The sequence below is a fragment of the Lagopus leucura genome, unplaced genomic scaffold (assembly GCF_019238085.1).
Source record: "Lagopus leucura isolate 7727_CA_CO unplaced genomic scaffold, USGS_WTPT01 Super-Scaffold_100017, whole genome shotgun sequence".
Lineage (NCBI taxonomy): Eukaryota > Metazoa > Chordata > Aves > Galliformes > Phasianidae > Lagopus > Lagopus leucura.
Window position 1 is genome coordinate 2,666,536 of NW_024962271.1, and position 23,568 is coordinate 2,690,103.

Below are 23,568 nucleotides of genomic sequence, written 5' to 3' on the forward strand. Positions count from 1 at the left end.
AACTAAGGGCAAATGTTTTCTATAAAGCTGCTCTTTCTGAACATCAGCATTTATGAGAGTCACATCCACTAAATCTGTGGGTCTTTCTCATGAATGTTTTATCTAATTCCAGCTTTGCTAGCACGTCAGAGGATTGTGCTTTTGGTAGGCTTCCAGTTGTCTGGTAGAAATCCAGTTGCTTATTCATGGATGAAATCTGAACAAGATGGAAGATACTGCAATGAGTGGAATTACCTTTCGGCTTTGATGAGCTGGTCTGGAACCAGACGGAGAAACAAAATTCTCTTAGAGATGATACTCCCTCTCCAGCTTTATTTATTTCCTTTCGCTCCACTCCATCCTTACACTTTTCTCTGGGCAAATATACAAATATACAAGGGCTGTTAATATCGCTTCTTGGCTGAACATTAAATGCATATTTTCGAACATGACTGCTGACTCCTCCCTATCTTGCACCTAACTGATACGCCTGGATCTTTTGGCTCCGTGCCTGGGACTGTACATGTTCGTGGAATATCCCAAGGGAGATCCTGTCAAACTTCTTCTGTTCACATGACTCAGTGCTTGTATGAAACTGCCTGGTTTTTCAGCTTCTTTCTTTTAACATTTGAGTTTTGAAGTACATTTATTTTATTGGACTTTGGAGAACTTTGCTTCAAACCAAGCAATTCCATTTTGCCTGAGCGTGAGTAAGTCTGCTGGAAACTGTTGTGTTCACGAGAATACTGAGATATAATGGGTTGATAGACATTTACCTTAAAGAGAGAATACAAACAATGAAAATACACCAACCTTTAGCCTACAATCATTATGTGTGGTATCTCTGTCATAAATATAATGCCTTGTGCAGAGTTCAAGGCTCACATATTTGAAGTCTAAGAGATTTTCCTTCCCATCAGGTTAAGAAGCAAAATGTTAAAGTTGTAGCTGAAGATAAGTTGTAGTGGTTTCATTTTTTAAAGTTTATTTGCTTTTAATTTAAAATATACAGAAAAACCTACATATAAGCTAGTCAACATAGTATATTTTTATTTACCATCGCAGTCTATATCACTTCTATATTAACTATCCCAAGCTAAAATATTCCAGACCATTTGGGCCTTAGTATAATGATGTTGTGATTTATTGCACTCTCAGTTTCCATCCAGCAGCAATTACCAGAAGAGCTGATAATGGTCTGCAATTTGTTTTCCAGAACTGGGAGTAGTTGCCAGCAACAGCCACTCACAGCGAAAGGCAATGGCTGTTTACCTGCATTGCTCAGTGGGACCAGGAAGGACAGGTCAGTGACAACCCTCTGAGAATACAGAATGAAATACCAACCTGTAGAACTGATAACAGCTGTTTCTTCCAAGATGGTGCAGTGGGACTCAACAGAATAAAATCTGACTTTATGTTAAAATGCTATAAAAAGATGAGACCCTGCTAAAATAATGGACAACTTGTCGTTCTTCCTCTCCTTCCTTCAGTTTGCTCATCTTGATTTGTTATTTAAAACATGCCCTTGATGCCATGGATCGAGTGATACACCCCATCTTTAAGAGCTGACGGCTCTAGCTATTGGCGGAGGTTCCTTATAATGGAATTTACTGTAAGCACCTGTTACAGTTATATGGAGTCTTTATAATCCATGGGGTTAGAGTTGTTTCCTGTTTTGAACCGGTTTCTTGATGACCTTAGAGTCATCGTATTCAAGCTCCATGGATATTTTTCAGAATTTGAGCCTGCCCAGCTGTGACAACTGTTTATCAGCTGCCAAGAGATGAGTTCCTGTGAACCTCACTGCAAAGGACAGATATTTGTCTTCCAATATAAGATTCTTTCATATATGCTGAAAGCATCTGGGTTTTCTTAGCTATCAACAAGGTTAGTGTAGTTCTCTTTTGTAGGAAAAGGCTTGCTGACAAGGGAAAAGTAATTTGACAAAAGGTGCCATAGCCTAGATCTTGGTAAACCTGCAAAGTAGGATTTCAGCAGATCATCTGAGGACATCAGATAACTTCTAAAAGGAAAAAGTCTACATTTTGCCATTCGAGGATGAAGTTGATTTTTAAAATTGCTGATTTTAACTTCTTTGTCTTCTGTCCCCTTTCCTGCTAGTTCTTGTCTGTTCAGACCGTGCTCTGGAGTGTAGTAACAGACCCCGACCTCTGTTCAGTACCTGGTATGTGGGAGTAGCAGCCATATAACTAATGTTGCTATTGGAACATAATAAGTACTGGTTATATTCTCCTCCCTTCTTCATGCATTCTTCATTAGACTCAGTACCTTCAGTTGTAGAATGGTAAGATAGATTTCTGCTGTGCATTATGTGAAGGAACAGTTAAATGGCTTGCTCTCATCAAAATGGGCCATATCTGTTCTTGTAAGGTGGTTGGAAAGAGAGGAAAGATTCTTATTAGCATTCCCAGATCGCATGCTGAGCAGAAGGCTCTGGTTCACATTGATTAGCAGAACTAAAACCTATGACAAGGCAGTGTAGTAACCAGAGGACTGTAGATGGCAAATGTAGGTAAGTAAGGAAGCATTATTGCTTCATTCTTCCCTCTGCTTTGTTTCACATGTATACTTTTGTTTGCCAGCATTCCTGCCTGCTGTCTCCAAAGTCAGTGGGATTCCAAGTAAGTTTTCAGCAACAGGACTATCAGCAGTTGCAGGGACTGTAATGCATTCCCACTTTGGCAAGGGTCCACAAGTATTTTCCCACCATCCTTCTCTCCAGTAGCAACAGCTTCCCTTTTTTGGAGCTCACTTTACTCCTAAACGCTTCTGAAAGTCACTTCTCAGCGAGTGACCAAAATAACCAGTTATTAGTTATAGCTAAGAACAAGGTCCAAAGTGTGATTCGTTATATTTCTTCAGTTCATCTAGAGTAAATAGGAACTTATCTGTGGGACTGTCTAGGTTTTGTACTTCTGTGATATCTGAAAACTATAGCTCGAGATCTGAGAGGAAACTTTGAACCCACTATACAAGTCTAAACAGGTTTGTGGCCTTTGGCTTTTTAATCTTTTCCTTGCTTCACTGTTAGATTTGAGTGATTGCCGAGTAGTGTAAAAGCCTGGAAATTGGATATTAATCTTGAAACTCTAGATTCTTTTCCCATGGAGGATGTCTCACATTAAACCTTACCCGTCCAGCTGGGCACAGAAGAAAGTTTTCCACTTTTATTTTAACTCTTAATCACAATGAGAATAGAGGAAACGCATCGCTTTGCAAGGGTAGACACTGAAGCAGCAGAAGACCTTCATGGCTTATTCTCATTGAAATTACAGCTTTGTGCTCACATCAAACCTATCCAGTAATGTTTTTCAAATCATAACTCACAAAAAAGTACGTACTTCTATCTTACTGTTAAGATTGTAAGGCTGTTGTTGAGGTGGGAAGAGATTATGATATTTCAATGCCCCAGCTGGCCTTACAGAATATATTAATCGCTTCTCTACTCTTTTAGGCATTGTTGAATTTCTAACACCTTCTTGAAGAATCAGAGATCTGAACAATCATTCCATATGGGTTTGTAATATATAAGAAAGTTTGCTTCTGAGAGAATATATGTAGGTCGCTCCAAAAGTAATGCCTCCTATTAATTTCCATGGAAACAACACACCCAAAGAGAGCAAAGATACTGTTTGACAAAGCAAATTCTCACCTACAAAACACAATTTTTCAACATGGTCAACACCACTGGCTTTGCATTTTTGCCCTGAATGAACAAGAGCTGCATGCTGCACTCATAAAAATCTGCACCAGCAGAGGTGATCCACTGTTGCTGTTGCCACTGCTGAAACACAGCACCCACCACTCACTTTGCTCATATCCAGTGTTTGGTTTCAGCAAGTGGCAATGGGTGCATTTTTTTTCTGCATGGAAGAATTCAGTGACACATCTTTGCTTCATACGCACTTCCATGTCAGATGCCATTTTGTCAGACTCTCCCTCTGCTGCCATCTGTCACATGGCAACAAAATGGAATGCAGTATTGGTGGGAGGGTTCAACATCTACTGCCATACCACCACCATCTGCCTCTGACGTCATGGATCAACAGAATAAGATAGGAGCTATTGCTTTCAGAACAGCCCCCGCATATTAGTGCCTCTATGTTTTTGTATGCAAGACTTAAGAGCACGCTATCAGAACAAAGCTTCATATGGGAAGTTCAGCTCATAAGTCACGTAATGCTTTTGAAAACTCCACCTTGCCAGCCCTTTGGTCTTTTGCCCACATACTTCCTTTTGGTTCAAGACCTTCACTCAGTACTCAGCACAGTACTGATTTCACTCAGTACTGTATTCGTCTGGTTGTCAGTTGATATGAAAACCAGACAAATAGAACAAATTAGTAATACAAGTTGTTTTTCCCATGTATACACTTACATATAAACAATACTTACATTTATGCCCTGTAGCACTTTTTATCTTCAGCTGTGCTACATGGAGAAAGTGGTTAGCATAACCACACCCTGGTTAGTTAGCTAAATTTTATTTTTACCTCTTTATATAATTGACAAATTCATCCACAGGTGGATGCAGTATCAAGGATCTCATGAGAACTCCAGAGGCATTGAACGTACTCCAGCTTTAAGGATAACAACATAATTTTTATTTCTGATAGATTATAAGACGTAAAGAACATAAGCTGTCACCAATTCCAACATACTGAGAGGGGCCAGGTCAGACCCTGATGATAACTTGCAACATGGAAAAGCCTGAAGTGACTTGTAGCTTAAGTGAGTGAGCCAAAATGAGAGTTCAGCCAGTGAACATCTTAAAGGTTATGTCTTCATCCAGTGCAAATCAGAGCTCATCCAGTACAGTTGGGGACTCCCATTTGGTTTCTTGATTCTGTGCTGATTTACACCATTTTTGTGTGACCCTTTGCTCCTATCAGGCTTACAAAATGCAAAATATATCTGTAAGTCTAATAACATGGCTGAAACTGTTAATTACTGTACATCCTTCTGGAAGATCTATAATATAATTAACAGCTGCTGTAAGTTTCAAGACGACAATGAGAGAAGATTTATGTGTTCCCTTTTAGCTCAAACATAGTTTACTTTGATAAATACAATTCTGATAAGAACAAGTGCATATTACCTTGGCCAGTCTCTGCTGTGACACTGAGATATGTATTAACCTCTTTGCTCCAATTATTCAAAATGGTGTTCCTTTCCCTTTTCCTCTGATTGCCCTTTTAAATGTACTCTACCGCCCTTGCCAAAGGGGTGCAATTATCCCTACAGTTAAACCTCCTGATTTTGGGTGGAGAAGTTGTGTAAATGTGCTGCCAGTGTGGCAGCTTGGTGAATCAAACTTTCTGCTCTTACATAACGTCTTTCATTATGAGTCCCACCTGCTGTTTGGGCAAGAAGATGACTACAACCAGTGAGCAAGAGAGCTTTCACTGTCCTGGTGTTGTCTGGTCTCTTGCTGATGCCGTGCTGCCTAAGCTTGCTGCTGGCCTGCCCCTTGACATCTCTAATGTCACAGCAGTGAGAATACCTCCTTTGTGTAAGACAAATGTTTGCTGTCTGTCTGGACATCATCTGTGCTTGGGGATCAAGATTTGCTTGTTCTGCAACCCCTCAAAGAAGGTGCAGTGCCCCTCAAGACAGCAACACAACTGAATGCATGACTGAAGCTGATAAAAGCTCATTCTCTCCTTCTGAAGCATGCTTATTACTGAACTCACTGTGTGAGGTACACCTCTGTAACCTGCCAGCCTTTGTACTTGGTGTTGTTCAGTTCACTGATTAGAAACAATACTAGATGCACTTCTGATAAACTCTTTGTTGCACCTTTAATCTCTGCACAGCTGTGCTCATTTGAGATGTGAAAGCAGACTGTGTGCCATGCAGCTCTGCATGTTGGTGAGGCAATGATGAAAATGACAAAGAAAAGATTGCCATAATCATGATGATGATAAAAATAAAGTGATGTAACAGGAAAATCTCTCATGTTACATTTACTTAGTATTAGCAATTCGGAGAAAAACTTCGAGTTGGGTTGGGAGTCCCATCCCAAAGATGGATTGGGAAACAAATTCCCAGACAGCAAAACTAAAAGTATTGTTCTTATTTATTTAATTATGAGGCTGATTCTTTGAGGAAAAAAAGGAGACAGTTCAGATTTTAAACTTGGAAGTTGCCTGAAGCACAGACAGAGCTAAATAGTGATAACATAGAACTCTGGGTTTGATTCCTTGTGGATATAAGGGAAGTAAACTCTTGCTTCAGCCATTTATAACAGTATTCCTACTTTTTTCATGAATGTTTCCCAAATCCCAGAATTTTTATCCTTATTTAGAAAGAATTTAAGTGGCTTTTAGAATTAGACCTAATTAATGTTCTTCTGCTGATTTTGGTAGGATTTTGAAAAAAAAGCAGAAGATAATGCGCTGTAATCACTTTATTTTCTGGATCATTCTTATGGTAGAAATGCTGCTCTCCCTAAATATTACAGGATGATCTGGGACCTCATCCAACTCATGCTGAAGTCATTCCACTCAAATAGGATCCTTGGAGAAAAAAATTGCAGCTGATTATTTAGTAAATACAACGCATTATCTGTTACAGGTCTTTCATTTACTCTTACATTTGTTCCAACGCTTGGTACAAGATGCTTAGGAGAACTGCAGAGTATTACAGGCCTAAGGTTGAATTCTATCCTTATTATTTTATAGATTTTTTTTTTATTAATATAAAAAAAGGAGTAGGAAATTTATGAAAATGCAGGCCACGTCAACACAGTTCAATTTTTCAACTTGTCATCTTGTCGCAGTTCTAACAGGAAGAGCCTGAAGAAGGCCCTATGGCCAACTTGTCAGATCTAATCTTCCCTTCTACTCTTAGCGGATATTTTATTAACACTTTTTAAGACTGTTTTTTATTTATTTTGCAGTCTGTGTGCTGAGGCAGCAGCCAGTTTGTTTTTCTTCATCTTCCTCTCACTTTCTCTCTTCTTGCTTTTTGCTACAAGAGAGGAATTGGCTTTTCTGGCATCCGAGTCCACAAATCACAGCAAAAAGGGATTGTTGCAGTTTTCATAAATGTGGTGTTACTTGAAAATTATAGACTGCAACTGCTTATTGCACTTCTGTACTATGGCTGTAAATTGGGCCCTGTATCTTTCTGGTGACAGTCATTCCTGCAACAGACCTTTTAGGAAATTGGAAGGGAAATTAAACAAGAGCAAAGGGTAGCTTTCTTTTTATCTTTGACATGCCTTCCTGAAATCCTTATCTATCATATTCAGGCAGAGATGTGACTGAATTGGCGGTGAATTTAGATGTTGCCTGTTTCTGAATCTGCAGCCTGCTGATCCTGCACAGCCTTTGAGGCAGATCTGTTGACAAGGCCAACACGAACATGGAATGTTATGGTTGATAGACCAGGATGATGTGGCACCAAGGGAGTGCATTATTTCTCCATATTCAGTGTTTGTTCATTTCTAGATCAGCTCTCTCAAGCCAGTTTAAAAGGATTGAACTGAACATGCTATCGCCACAGGTCGGGAATGATTTGCAAGAAGCTTGAGTGGTCAGAAAAGGAAGGTTACGTGATAACTTCATTTCTCCCTTGCATGGGAGGCAGAAAAATGTACTGAACTCTCCATTGTCCCCTTTGCTGGTTACCAGGATCATGTAATAATGACCAGGTCTGCCTGCATGATTACCCACTCTGTGCAGGATAGACATTGCTGGAGGCGGAGCTGTGACTGCTCACCCTGAGCCAGGGCACAGGATGGCTTAATGGGCGTGATGGTGATGGCTTCCGTGGTTGAATTAGATGATCTTCGTGGTCTTTTCCAACCTTAATGATTCTCTGATTCTAGGGTAGTTGGTGCACCAAAAATTAGCAAACTACTAATATTAGTAATCTCCCCTTCCTATCCTCTGTGAGGAAGGGAACTGCAAACGCAAGGTGCGCTCCCACAGCTCCATGGCTGCTTGCGCTGATGCAGCTTACTCACAGCCCTGTGTGGAGGGATGTGCCCAGTCCTAATCCAGCCCTGCAGTCCTGGCCTTCCGTCAAGTTTGCTTTGATGGGAAGGCTTCTCACCTAACCTTACCTTTCTCCTCACCACAGAATTCACCTCAAATGAACTCTGTGTTGACACTCATGGAGGTGAAAAGCCTCTGTCTAGAAAGGACTTTTCATTTCTGTGTTGCAGAAGAACACGTATTAATTCTGGCTATGGCAGTTCCTCTAGGCCCACACCTCTGACACACCCAATATAAAGAGAGCTGAAACAAGCACTTACCCTAGGGGTGGGAGGGGTGCTCTGGTTTATCACCTTACCGCGCCCCAGATGCAGTCCTGGCTTCCCCCAGGGCCTGCTGGAGAACCAGGGTCTTTCCTCTTGTGTGGTGAGGGCCATGCTGTTGTTTCTCTCCTTAGCAGCCTCTTGTTCCATGATCTGTGCTGCAAGAAGATGGTCAGGTACAGTGCACCTTCTCTCACATGTCAACGAGTATCAGCCAATGCTGCAAGTATCTTTAGTCATGTACTTAACATCCTCACACGTCTCAAACCAAACCAGAAAGCTGACCTTGAAACACCTGTACCTCTCCAGAGTTTCTGGTGTAGTTGCCAGTGGAACAATACCTAACCCAAAGCACAGAATGACAAATCTGCAGGCACGCCTGGTGAGAACTGGCACAGATCATAGTTTTGCTTAGCACTCTGCCAGGGCAGTCTTTCTCACTCCCTTTGCCATGTTTAAAGGGATACGAGCAAGTTAAAAGACACAGTTAAAAGCACTGATTTCCTCATCTTTTCTGTGAGTCTTCCTTCTGCTTATTCTGAATAATAGATCCTCGGAAACCAAATTAGCTTTTGATGTTTAGCACCACATGTTTACTTTTCACTAAGCTGAAACAAGAAAAAAAACCTGGAACTTAATTTCACTTTTGTCTGTCCTCTATTTGTTTTCACGTATGAGCACAGTGCAGCAATGTTCAGGCTGTAGATGATGCCAAGGAAAACTGAAGTCCAAACCAAGAAGCTGCTTTCACTGGAATTTAGAAAAACAAGTACAGAACACTTTCTGTTACTCATTTTATTTAATTTTTAATAAATCTAAATTTCAGGTCAACTCAACCTGACAGTATTTATCTAAATAAACATATCACATTATGTGAATGAGAGCTGAACCCTAAATCTGAGGAGGAGGAGACTTTGATTAGTATTTGACTAGGAAGAAGGAAAGCTTCTAAAACAATAGGACTTGAAGGCCTTGCCATATTTGCACTGAAGTGGGTATAAATTTTATGAGTGACTTCGGAGGAAGTGGATTCAGACTCTAAATTGGTGATTCTACATTACTTTATAACTCTCATGCAAATCTAGTACTTGTAGCTAACTTGGAGAGCTAGCTGGAGGGGTTATTTGGAGTTGCCTTAAGCCTATATGCTGCTAAATGATTTACTGGATATCTAGATACCTATAATCCTGGAATTAGACCTACTGGGATATAAATCCCTGAAGCGCACAAGCAGTTAAATAAAGACTAAAAGGAAAAAGAAAAACCCATCTAATCCTTTCCACGCTAAGGTATATAATAGCACAAAATTGGAAAAATCCATCTTCCACACCGAATAAAGAGTGATTACAAATGAAGGCAAGAACATTATGCTAAAGTATTAGGAGCTTGCAAAGCACTGTGATCAAATAGAGCAACAAACAATTCCTGAAATAAAGGGAAACTTCATAAATAAATAAGTAGAGTTCCTTTTGTATGCACTTTATCAAAAAATCGCAGTGAACCCTGTTCTGTACCTTTATTGCAAAGCTGTCCTGTTTTTTGTGCCAGGAGAGCATATGTGGAGCTCTCCTTAGGAGAGGGAAACCATGGGCTTTGAAAGTGCTGCATACTCGAAGCAAACACAGACTGGACAGCCTTTGATGGGAATGTCTGCCTCCAAAACCTGTTTTGGGCAGGAGAAAAGTACCTGAGGAGTGGCCCAAGAATCAGGCCTTGTTGATGTCCTTGTTGCTCCAGGTGAGCTGAGAGCACAGTTCTCATTGCAGACAGCCAAACTCAGAAATGAGGTCTCCAGTTCTTGCTGCACTGTGCAGGAGGTGAACTGACTTGACACGCTCTGAAGGGGTAAATGCCATTGTATGAGAGTAATGGATTCAAGAGAACTTATTTGGAAGGACCTCAGCATGAGTGAGTGCTGACACAAAATACTGCACAGTGCTGAGGAAACTGGGAGAAAAAGAAAGTTTAAGCTTTTAGAATGGTCTGCACAGCAGCTGCTGAAAGGGGGCAAACGATGTTCATTTCATCGAGTGAGTGAGGCAGTGTGCAAGGTAGCATCTCTGAGAACAAGGGTTACTGTTGTATGCACTGCAGTTATCCAGTGGGAAAGGGAGTAATGTGCTCCCATCCTAATTCCTGAAGTGTTCCTGGAAGAGCCAGCTGATGAACTGACTGTGGTACTTCCTGTGCTTTGTCTGGTCATTCTGAAATTGATTTCACAAATATTTCATGTGTGTCAGGTGGGCTGATGAGCAAGAGAAGAAACCTAAGAACAATTGATCCTACCCTTGCTCTCCTATACATCCTTCTCACCTTAATATTGCAGGAGTCGAGCTGCATCCTGCAGTCCTGGTGTTTACTAAGTGATTAGAAGCAATTCCCTCAATAAGATCACTTATATGTGAATAGTGATATACACTGCAGGATCTGGGCCTGCAGCACTACTAAATGGATGTGATTTTGTAGAAATAGTCACATTCACACGCAGTGAGTGGATGGATTACTTTGATCATTTAACAAAATGAGCAGAGACAGGTAATTAGTTGTGGCTAGTAAATATTTGCCCAGTATTCACAAGTATGAGCGGATCATGGTTATTCTGCCTCTGGGGCTATCTTTGCATAATTTCCTTTGTTTGGTAACATAATGTGCATTCCAGACTACAGGGAAGAGCGGTATAATCCCTTTGTGGGGGGATCTATGTGTTTGCTAACACCCCTGTGCAGTTTGTGGCTGCTTTCTGCCCACTTACCTGGTGCTGTGTACTGGTGAAGAAGCAGCAGAGGACACCTGCCCATTCTTGGAGCCAAAAATATGATTTGGCCAAATGAGGATTGCTAAAACCATGTGCTTCCCAAACCACAGTTGCATGTGTTTTGCCCTTCAACAAACTATTTCTGTTAGTGTGTTGTGGAGTCAGCATTTCCCTCGATAAATCTTATTCTACAATAGACATTACTGAAGCAGAGAAGTTGCTGGGCTCCCAGACCAGTTTCTCACATCCCACATCTGACGTGCGCGTCCTACGCTGGCGCCTTTGCCTTACTCACCAGGGCCTGGTGGAGCCCAGAGGACATGCAGCAGTTCCACTGCTGGCTGCAGCCCTTCTGAAACCTGCTGCTAGGTCAAAAGAGCCTCCTTCGAGGTTTTTTTTCCCTTGGAGATGCATGTTTTAAGTGCTCCTCCACCAAATACCAAGGAGAGCAGGCAGATAAAGGTTAAGCTTCCTCTGCATTCCACCAGAGGTCCCAGCTGGTCTTTCTCTTCCAGCAGCGACCCTGGGGCAGAAGGCAATGCTTTTTATTTCCTCTCACATATGCAAAACAAAACCTTAATCAGACTTGATATAGCAGTTCTGCTCCATCTGTAGTTCAGGGGGTTTTCCCTAAAAATTTCACTGGATGCAGGGTGGGCCAGAACTTTCTAAGCACTTTGGCTGGAATTCTATTCAAAGTTTTATCACAGGGCTTTGCATTTGGACAAATTTCACCCCTAGTTTCTGTTCCACCTATATTACAGATTTTTATGCCAGCGGGAATCATTTTAATCATCTTGGCTGATTCCAGAGGATTTCAGTTGGTGATCCCAGCATTGTGGTAGAGCTAGAGCCCATAGTTTAGCACTACGTTTGACCTTGATTTAAAGACTCCTGTGATAAGGAGTTTGTCCTGGATAGTTTACTACTGACTGTGGCTTGTTTCTATGGATCAACTACCTGGCTTACAGAACCTGAGCCCTATGGGAAGAGGAAGCAAAATCTAATGTTGTCTCTCTCCACAGTTCCCATATTACCTCAGGCAGAACTAAGGACTGCAAATGTTGAGATGTTTTGTTTACAAATCAGCACACAAATGTTTTCAGAATTTAAGAAATTGTGCATTAAAATAATGCACACTGCAGGATTTTTTTTTTTCTTCTAAGTATTTGCAATGAAGTTCCTATATGCTATGCAATGACGTAGCTTTTTGGCACTTGAAGTATTTCTTTTCATTCTTGGAGGCCTCAACCTGGGAAATGGTGAGGTTGAAAGATATTAATGCTGTTTAGCAAGCCAACACTAAACAATAAAGATGTAGATTGTGCAAGCTGAAAAGGCATCTTGGAGCTACATTGGTTGTGCTGCAGTCAACCTCTGTTAGTTAGATCTGTGCAGTTCCCTGGGACTGCAGTGGTCAAAGCTTGTGAGCTTATTCTTCTGAAAGTTTGCTGAAGCCATTGCTCTCATTTCTTTGTTGAGAAATGAGGCCCCAGGATGCAGATTTCATGCCTTGCCGTGCACTTGTTTGCTCAGTACAGGAGCACATGGCACCATGCTGCAGAGCAGTGCTCTCAGCCTTTGCTTACTCATTAGCAATAGCATTTTGGCAAGTGGCAAGCTTCAGGTAACATGACACTTTGCCTTGCCTATTAATTTAGACTATTGTAGAAGTGTTCTTTGGCTCACATAATGAAGGGCTCCTTGGCCATTTGCTGGCTCTGAGCCATGAGAGCAAGCTGGCATTGCGGTCATCTTTCATCTATGCAAACAGGGAGCAGGGCACCAAAAATGGGCAGCATTGGACAGTCAAAGTTAAGAACCTGGGATGGTGAAATGCAGGTTGTCCATAGCAGTGACCATTTTCCTTGATCTTTTCCTTCTTTTTTTCTTCTGTGTCTTATCGAAGTTCAAAGGGAAGCTTGTACTAACAAGTGTGCTGAAAAAGTCCTCATCCCCTGGAGCATAAGTTAGTATTTGTCCATTTATTTAAGGTTTTGCTTATGGATCAGGACAATGATTGTATCAATAGCAATTGATTTGCCATTAATATCTGTAACAGCTGCTAAACCACTAACTTGTAGGTGGGATAACTGGTATAAACCTGGCCAAGTGCCATTTGACTTCAACAGACCTCTAGGAGCTGACACCAGGAGGTGGGTGGGAGCACGGGAGTGTTCTGCACTGTATGACATGCAAAATCATAGAAAATTTGTGATTATAGAGAATTATCTGGAAAAAACCCCGTCCACAGGCCTCATTTTGACTGGATCAATCATAATGACTTTGGGAAGTATAAGCCTGTTCTCTGCTTTCTGACTCTGGTTTTTACTAAGTGAAGAATTGTTCCTTTCTGAAAAGTGCAACTTCTTGAAACTGTCCAAATTTCAGCACTTCAAGTTTCTTTGAGTTTCATTGGCAAGAAATAAATGAAATAAATCAGTTCCTCTGCAGTTTCATCTTATCACCTAGATATTGAATATTTCAGTATTAGGTGATATTGGTACTATCATCTGTGTTTTTAGTAAACAATGTTGTACACATTATGTAGGGTACTTGCCATTACCATGCTTTCACTTACTAATACAGTTGATGGCTATGATTATAGTACAGAATATCTGAATCAACAAATGATGCTAATTCATTTTTAATGAAATTTAAAGTCAACACAGTGCATACAAACACGTATATATACACAGTAAAAAGTGTGTTTACCACAACTGACTGGTAAAGGAGAGAAAAATCCTCTTCATGTGGAAATAAAAAATCAGAGGAAAAAAAATACCAAAACCAAACCTCTCCTTTGCATTTAATTTCAGGACTGAAGTTTGTCTTGGGTAGGAGCAAGATTTCACTGCCTCTCAAAATGTTCACTGCTGGCAATAGATAGCCTTATCCTCAAGTTTCACAAAAGAAGTCCCATTGACACCAGTGGAACTATGATTCAGCCCAGTGTCTGTTGGCCCGGGGGACACAGTGCAGCTCTTCTGCAGATGTGATTATCTCTGACCCATTCAAATGACAATAAGTGAGAACTTTCTCAAGGCTCCAAATATTTCCATCTGGTAGAGAGGAAGGATGCTCTTGAAGCAGGTGTCTTCTGGCCTTTTCAACTCTCGGTGGCCAGTCTCCAACTGGCTACATGGTGGGACTATTCACATAGGAAGGGGAAACTTCCCTGCATGCACACTTCCTTTTACAACTAATACCCATGCCGCAAAGAACCTGTCTGAGATATTGCAGTGTGTTTCAGATTCAACTCTTCATCTAGAGAAAAAGTTTCACAGAGGTATTTGCTGCCTATTTTATCTTAAACAGCACGGAAGAGCTGGCTATCATTTCTACTAAACTGAAACCAGTAGTCCCAGAGCAGTGTCTTCTCTTTGTTTTTTTCCTAACCTGAAAAAATCATTATGCCATAGCTTTACTTCTTTGTTTTTGCTCTTTCATTTATTTTTTTCCTAACAGCGACAAGCTGTAAGCACAGGTGGCTGCTGTGGTTCTTTATTTCTGCTGATAGCTATTGACCTGCCAACTAGTCATTCCCTTGGTAATAGTAAACAGGTTCCTAATGGTTAAACTTCCTTCCATTTAAATTCTGTAGTCCAAAAATAATCTAGTATTTTATTAGCCAGGGAACATATTATTAAACACATACATCATTCTTACCGGAGTGTACCTCTGTAAACCTAAGTAGTTTAAAGTCAATATTTTAGGTTTTGTTGTTTTTTTTTCTTTAATTTTTATTTATTTATTTATTTATTTATTTATTTATTTATTTATTTATTAGGATAGGACTCCAAACAATGGAAATTAAAAAGTGAATTGAGTGATTGGTATGTAAGTCAAAGTCCTGGGAGCTAGAAACTGTACACGATTCTGACAGTGTGTTTAAAACTATATGAGAAAGAGTATCTGATGAGTAGCAGACTCCTTGCTGGCTCTGATAGACTCAGAAATCAATAGTTGATTTCTGGGAGTTTATTTCTCTGGATTATTTCGGTTTACATGAGATATGACACCTAGATTTTTTATTTTTTCGCTATTTACATTACTGGTTTAAATTGTAAAAATCCATTACACTTTCTCAGCAATTAAAAGAAAGGGCATCAGCTGGATGACCCCTTGAGTTTCTTGATAGGAAACTATCATGTTTTCATGTGTTAATGTGAGCTGGGAAAGACCCCTCCTTGTGTAGCCAAACCATATGGAATTTATATCCCTGTCGGTATATGGGAAAGCGACGTTATTTATTCCAGGATATGGAAATGCTCTCATTGACTTTCTGAATCTTTGTGAATGAGTGTTAGCGCTGGCAGAGCTGACAGGCCGACAGCACAGGCTGGGCCAGCGCACGAGCCAGCAGGCTCTGGTCAAACTCTTGCACACGCTGCTCTGCCAAAGGACTTCAGGCTTCACCTCCAACACCCTTGTTTTTCCATTACTAAGACTTTCCTAAGCATGCAGAGCCAAAGAGGCGCATTTGCACATGCCTGCATGCCAGCAGGCGCGCTGTATCTCTGCAACCAGGAAGCACGCCTGGTACATAACAATGGCCAGAGCTCTTCACCTTTGTTTCTCATCTGAGTTAATCTGAGCCACTTTACCTAATATCACTTAGGTGACCTAATTCATTATTTAAGTGAACTGTAGCTGGCCAGTGCATCCCAATTTCCTTTTCCCATAACAATGGGAAACGACAGCTTTACTTTTCCTCTTGTTGCCCCAACTGGATGTGTCACAGGGACGATCCTGTCCTGTTGTGCTCTTTTAGAAATGTTGGTGAGATCAGTCTCGGTGACCCCACTACCCTGGACATCCCACTGCATGGCTTCAAATCACTAAGTTACTGGTTGTGAGAACTTTTCCCATCAACGTGGCTGCTGCTTCTCTTCTCATTCCCTTTGGTTTTCAAAACACCTTCCTGCCATGCTTTGGAGGAGCTGTGTTTTTCTATTTTTAGAAATTTTAACAAAAAAAAAAAAAAATTGTAGCCAAATGGGGTTTTCTGGGTTGTTCATCTCTTGAGGTCACGAATGGATTATCTCTCGTTTCTCAGTGGAGAAGGCGGCTCAAGGGGAAACTATCTCACCTTTCAAACTCATGTAGAACTCAGAAAGTGTGTTTCTCATTTTTTAGTATAAAACCAAACTTTTCAGATCACACAGTATCTTATTTTGTGTAATGAAAACCAACTTCTTAATGCAGAGAACTAGAGAAGAGCAGAGCCAGGGGGGGACTCTTTCAGAAGCAGTGTCCTTGCAAGGTGTGCCAGCGTTGGGGATGTTCCTCCTGGAGCCATCCATCAGGTAGCTCTGTTTTCCACTGCTCTTCTTGCAGGGTCCCTCACAGCTGACTTGGGGAAGGCAAACACAGTGTTGAATTGCATCACTCCCTCAAAACTGCTGGGAATTGGTGAGCTGTGGGGCACCCAGCACTGCTTGTTAGCCTGCCCTTATATCTTAGCAGCAGCCTGGCCAGACCTCTGCTCCTTGTGCCTTTGCTGTGCCACAAAGAATTTTTGAGAAGTCTGTACTGAAGTTTGATTTCATAAATCCTTCTGATAAGTGCAACAAAAGAACAGAAAAGATCTCTTTAGTGACTGAGCCATCTTAAGTGAACAGAATGTTTTACAATTAACAGTCCAGTGGCTCACTTTACATGCACGGCTTCACAGAGAGCAGAGTGAAAAAATACTTCTAAAGCAGTCAGATAAGCCTTTGTTTTAAAGGCTTACAGAAATGCTGTTATGGCCACTGACCACCAGCAACGATCATAAGGTCTGATCCGTACTGCTCCAGGTCACTCACAAAATGGTTGCCAATATTTTCTGTGCAAACTCCCTATTGATTGCATAAATACAGTACAGTACCCATGAGGTAGTGTTGACCTGTCACATAGTAAAGATGTGGCAAGCCCCATAATTCATTACCAGTTGGAAATAGAACATCATTGGAGAGATAAGGATAACAATGACTTTCCATCCAATGATAAATTACTAGCAGCTGCATTATTTTCCCTCACTTATATATGGCTCTCTTTATTGAATTTAGCTTGAGATAAATAAATGATCTGCCAGGAGCCTGGTTAATATTACTTCTCTGGGACCCATTTCAGGCCCAACTAGGCTTTTGCTGATAATATCTTTAAGCTTTTCAGTAGGGAGAGACATAACATTTGTTTCTGACAAGAACCCTATGTTGCGTTATCTGTTTCATTTGAGAGGCCGTCGACCTCAGCTTCTTTAGTTAAAATGAGAGCTTTACTGTAGAGGCTAAGTTCTTGAACTTGACTCTCTTCTTACAATGGGATTATATGTCCCGGTTATAAATTTGAAGCCACACATGATATACAGTTATTCTTAGCATTTCCTGTTGATCTCAGGGTGGTATTGATTGCCCTGCTTTTGAATCTTTCTTTGGTTTTCTTTGGTTTGTAGATTCCATGTTTTTTATATTATTATTTTTCACCGCACGATAATCTGTGAGCTTGTCAATGCACATTTGGATTTAACTTCATGCATTTGTTCCATTTGAAAATGACAGCATTTTTTCACCATCTCTCCCTCCTCCTTCCTCCTTAGGAAGAAGCCAGCTTAACAAACACAGATCTAGTTTAACAAACACAGATCCACTTGGTTAAAAAATAAAAAGACTTGTGTAGGAACAGAAGATTAACTCTTTCTGTGAGTCAGCATGCCCAGGAAGGAACCTGAATGCCTGAGATTTTTTAATTACCATTAATAATTGATGTGCTGTTTCAGTGGTTCTGGCCTTCGCAGATCCTACTGGAAGAGATGAGGCAGAGACGGGACGGAGCAGAGGTGTGAGGCAGCAGGCATAATCAACCTGTGCTGTTGGATACCTCGAATATGGTATTTTTGTTAGTTCTGGGAAGCCCTATCGTCAGGTTATAGATTAAAATCAGACAGTTGCCATTTTTCATGCAGTGTGAATTAGAGAAAATTAAACTGGACCACTTCTGATAAATCCTCTCATAAATAAACTGGCTGGTAGTGTTAAATAAGAGTCCAGCCACAGTTTGAATCCCATCTCAGAGAACAAAGAGCACGTTCTGTCTGTTTTAACACTCTATCATCATTACTGTTATTTATACTATAGCAATGCCTGAAGGCTCCAGCTGAGTTTGGAGCCCCCATCTGCTATAAGCATAATGAGGCTTGTGCAGAGAGCTTGCAGGGGGAGCAGACAAGATAGAAAGAGGAAGGGAAAGCACTGTGATACCTTCCTTCACCTTCTGCTTTCCAGCTGGGAAACTGAGGCACAGAAAAGGAAAATAGTTTGCTCAAGGCAAAATCTTTGGCAAAGTTGGCAACTCCCAAGCAATCTTGTGGGTTTTTTGCCTTGATTTAAATCCATTTTCTGCAGATTTTTTTTTCTGGAGGATCACCTGTCTCTTTTATGCTTTCCCACTGAGTGAAAGTTAGAAGATAAAATAGGAGTATGATGATAAATCTGTTTTATCTGATGTTGGAAGAATTTGTTGTTAGGGGAAAAGGCACACCCTAAATAGCATCCTGCATAGATTTGTGTAAGAGAAGATCTAATCTATTCATTTTAATTGTGTCTATTCATTTTAATTTGAAAAATATCATCTTGAATGTAAATAAGGAAAATTTGCCTTTTTATATAACAGGAATAGTTTTGGCATGTACTGATCATTTCCCATGTCAAATCACAGATATTGCACAATACTCCTAAAAGACACAGAGATTAATATTTATTAACTCAGAGCAGTGGAGCACTCACGTGACCCACTGTCAGCCACAACCATTTCCTGTTTTCTAGAGGGACTGACAGCATCTTGTCACCACTAATTATTAGCTAAACTCTTCAGAAATTAATTTCACATACAATCACAAATAAAAAGGGGGATGGTGGGTATCAAATGTATTATTTGAATGATAATACATTTTCTGTTTCTGCTGTGCTGCCATTCTTATGTTTCCCCGAGTACCCTGTAAGTACCAGGATGATATTCACACATGCACACAAAGCCCAATTAAAGAGGCTTCATGCAGAGCTTCACACACTGACTGGATGAACCCCTGTGCCCTTGTGTGTGCACCACGTGCAAGGGAATGGGGACTGCAGCAGCGAGATGCTTGTGTTGCACCCTGAGCCAGCTGGGACAACATTTCCAGGGGCGTCTGAGTCCACATTCCAGTAGCTTTGTCATCAAATTACTTTATTTCCCCACATCTTCTGTCTAATGTCCTGTTTGAGCCTGGAGGTGTGTTTGCTTCTTGGTAAAGCCATCGGGCATCTCTCAGTTCCAGTGCAACTGTGTCATTGCAGTGGGTAAGTGCAGCCTCTCTGTTTTGTGAGCCCAGAAACCAAAATGCTTAAGTGACTTGGCCAACTCAGCTGGGACTGAAACCCTTTTGGACTTAAAAGAACATCCTTCCTTGCTAAGTACAGACTGCTGGTTATGTTCCCTGTAGACCTGGCAGTGACTGTGGCCTTCATCTGCCGCCCTGTACTTGGTTCACTCATCCTGGAGGAGGCCTGACCCAAAAACCTTTCCACAGAGGTGGCTGTGCTGCACAAACCATGTCAGTTAGAAAAAGTGGTTTCTTCATCTACTTTGAGGCTACCAGAGAAAATAACTTTCAGCGTACTGCTGAGAGGTTTTACAGCATTGCTGTCAGTACATGTATGACAAGGATATTTGCAAACCTTTGGAATTGTAATTGTAAAGGAATTGTAGCTTCTATCTCTACCTGTAAATGTGCCCTGTTTTGCTTGGACCACGAACAACCTGGTTTTGATACTTAGCCTCCCCTCTGTCCACCTGTATGCAGAAGCACTGAAGTAACATCCTTGCTAGCCATCTGGCACAAGCTGTGTCTGATGTGGCTTACAATTGGCAGAACATGTCTGTATTTTTTTGCTGAAATTTTTGTTGTTGTTGTTTTGTTTTGTTATTTCAAGTCCCTGGTCTTGGAGAAGCAGATCTCTAAATAGTTTAGCTCTTTCATTAGCCAGCGGCACCACTCCATGCTGTGCATCAACAAGGCTGGAGAACAAGACTGTCTTTAAATGAAGAAGCCCTGCCTTTTCCTCCCTGCATTCATACAAGTTAAACATGACTTCTTGTTTCTGTCATTCATCCTATTAAGCAAAGTCCAGACTGCCAAGTGAAACCTCGTTTGCCAATTTCCAGGGATGGCAAGCATGTATAGCTGAATCATAAACCCTGAAGGAAGGGCCTTATCTGATGTGGTACACCAGGCCTAATGGGGCTGGTCTATGCAGCTGCATCACCTTGGGTAAGAACTTCATCAGAGCCTCTTATAAATAGCATGCCTGATGTTACATGCATTGTGCCGAAGGACACAGGTGTTTATATTTACAGACCTAGTACTTAACTCCTTTAAGTGATTCTTTGGTGGTAGGATCTAATTGAGCAATACTCTAAACTTGTTTAATTCAGTTTGAAATTCCAGCTCTGCAGGAGGATTTTGGATCAAATGCGGTTTGACTAGTTATCGTCAGCCTTCCCTGTAGGATGGGGATGCATTGTGTTGATGATCTAAGAGTAAGAGTGCAAGTGAAGAAAGGCTGTCTTCACTTGTAGCCATTACTACCAAACATGTTGTTCTGATGTTTTACTCACAAAGCCCTAAGTGTCCTTATAAATGTAAAATTTCCTTCTTTTTCCTTGAGCAGATGGAAGACTTAGATGGAAATGAATAAAAACATAATTTGCCAGAGCCCTCAATTAATCATAATCAAGTTTGTGCATGTTATGCTCTACAAGGGTAGCAACAATGAAACACAGGGAGAAAAGGATGCTTTCCTCAGGCAATTCTGAAGACATAAAAGCAATAAAGGAGCATACTTCAAAATAATGTGGAGATATATGACTGCACTAAATAAAAATGCTTCTTTAACGTACTGTAAAAATAAAGATGTTTAGTTAGATTTATCATTCTTGTTATAAATGCAAATTCATCCCCTGGACTGCACCATTGGCTCTGAAATCACCCAAGGGATGGTTAAGGCCCACTATTTTCTGTAATTACTCTAACGTTGTTTAATTTGTTAAAGAGCTAACTAGATTGTTCATTCTTTTTATTCCAAGGTAGTGTATGCTGCACCTTGTTCCTGCTTATACGGACATTTTACTTGAGAGCTACATTTGGGCTATTTTTTATTTGATATAGTGAGAAGAACTTGGACTTGTACAAGGCCTTTGACATGGTTCTGCACCACATTCTTATCTATAAATTGGAGAAATATGGATTTGAAGGCTGGACTATCCATTGGATAAAGAGTTAGTTGGATGGTTGTAGCCAGAGGGTTGTGGTCAGTGGCTCTATGTCCAAGGGGAGGCCAGTGACAAGTGTCGATCAGGGTTCCATCTTGTGGACTGGTGTTTAACATCTTTGTCAATGACCTAAACAGTGGGACTGCGTATACCTTCAGCAGGTTTGCTGATGACACCAACCTGAGTGGTACTGGTGACATAGAGGGTGGTGAGGTACTGGGAACAGGTTGTCCACAGAAGGTGTGGATTCCCCATCCCTGGGGACATTCAGAACCAGGTTGGATGGGGACCCTGAGGACCCTTCCAACCTAAGACCTTCTATGAATCTATAATATGTGTCTAAGAATGGTTTGCTAATTAGTTTGCATGAATTGCCTTCAAACCTGTGAAAATGCATTTTTAAATTAGCTTTGCATAGAGCAATACATGTTAACTGAATGCAACCCCACTCCCCAAGTTCTCCCCTGTTTGACTTTGGAACATTCAAAACCAGTGACATTCATTTCTGCAGCCTCATTCAACCATTGCAATGAGCAAATGAAACAATTGTTTTATTTGTAAGAGGAGATTATCCCTTGAAGGCAGATAGAAGGATACTGCCTACAGAACCCTATTTGCAGGCACAAAGAGCGCTTAGTCAATTTTTGGCAGTAATACTGAGCCTATTAGTTTTGGATATGAGTTCGCTGATGTTCAGTGCTGTAGATTTCCAGTTAGTTCATGAAGAGCCTTTAAAATTACACACAGAGCTTCATTAATCGCCTCAGAAAAGAAGCAACGAATATCAGGCCCTCAAAGTGTCTGTGCACAAAATGGCCATTGATTTCAGTGAATATTCCTCAGTGGAAGACTGGTCCTACCTCCTGGGAAGGCAATTACAGCTTTCCCGTTAGTTACAGCAATGAGAGCTTTTGCAGGATCAGGTCCTATTAGCTGCTGTCTTTCTGTCTGTCTGCTTATCTATCTGCATTATCTAAATATGTGTTTTATGTACATAATCTGTAAGTCAGTTTGTTAAAAGTGTAAATCAAAATGGAGACCATCACAAGATAGCAAAGATGGGATCTTAAAAAAGAACAAAATCCAAACATAGCTTTGGGGTCCTGAAGTTGGTTGTTGTTTAGTTTTTTTTGGTCCTTTCTCCTTCTATCAGAGGACTGTTTGAATATTTGTTCTACACCAAACTATCCATAAGAGAATTTCCTGTGCCTTCCTTGCAAACTGCACAACCCCATGTGATCCTTGATCACAACAAATTGATTTATTTAAATAAAAGTAATGATCTTCTTTCCTTTAGCCAAACCCAAAGGCAAAATCCCATGTAACCCTGATCAGCAAATTGATATACTTATCTTCTTTTGCCCTCCTTTCTCAAACCCAAACAATACCACCCTGATCCCCAAGTAATAAGAAAATGATTTATGCAAACAAAAATAATTATCTTTCTTTGCTCTCCCCCCTCTAACTGTATAATCTCAGCAGCTCCTTGTTTAACAAATTGATTTATTTAAATTAAACAAATGGTGATCTTCTTTTGACCTCTGTGGAGCACCTCGGTGGCAAACTCCTATCCTTACCCCATACACTTAGAGGGACATATTTTGAAATATAGCAGCATTCCTAACTAACCTTGATACTTTGTGGTATGCTGAATCAAAGTCCATAGAAGCTCTGCTCCTATGCCATGAAAATAGGTTGTATCTCCTCTGAAAAATAATAAACGTAAACGGGATGTACCTTCCTGTGTATTATTGTAGGGCAAGGAAAGTTACTCATCCAGTTCCATATGAGGAACTTGACAGAGGGTGACTCTATGCAGTGTGTCTGCACACATCTCTCCCACTTAGCTACCCATAAGTGCCTGTCCAGATAGAGCTTTTAAACCGCTGGCAAACTCGGTGCTCAAATACGTGCAATGCTACCTCACCTAAAACTGACAGAGCCATCTAGTGCCAGCCAGATGGTGACAAACATCAGCAGCAGCTGACAGATGAGATCATAAACTCAAAGGATTTCATCCATTAGGTTTTAAGGATCTGTCAAACCACAAGTTGTATTGTAAGGAAGCACAACTTTTCTGGGGAGAAAGAGAGGCAGAGTCTTGCTTTAGAACCGTTAACTCAGTCTTTTTGGGAAAAAACACTCAATGTGTCCACATTTGGAAAACATTCTGTGGAAGGTGCATAAGTACACAGACATGTTTATGCATTTGTGTACTTTCACTGTGATAGTTTTATTTAAGATTGTATTTTCTG

General features: G+C 40.8%; 1 long non-coding RNA gene across 1 annotated transcript in view; it reads left to right on the forward strand.

Moving 5' to 3' along the window:
- The window catches only part of LOC122183315, a 178,440-nt gene that overhangs the window by 126,558 nt on the left and 28,314 nt on the right, over positions 1–23,568 (forward strand). The gene's annotated exons all lie outside the window — the stretch shown is intronic.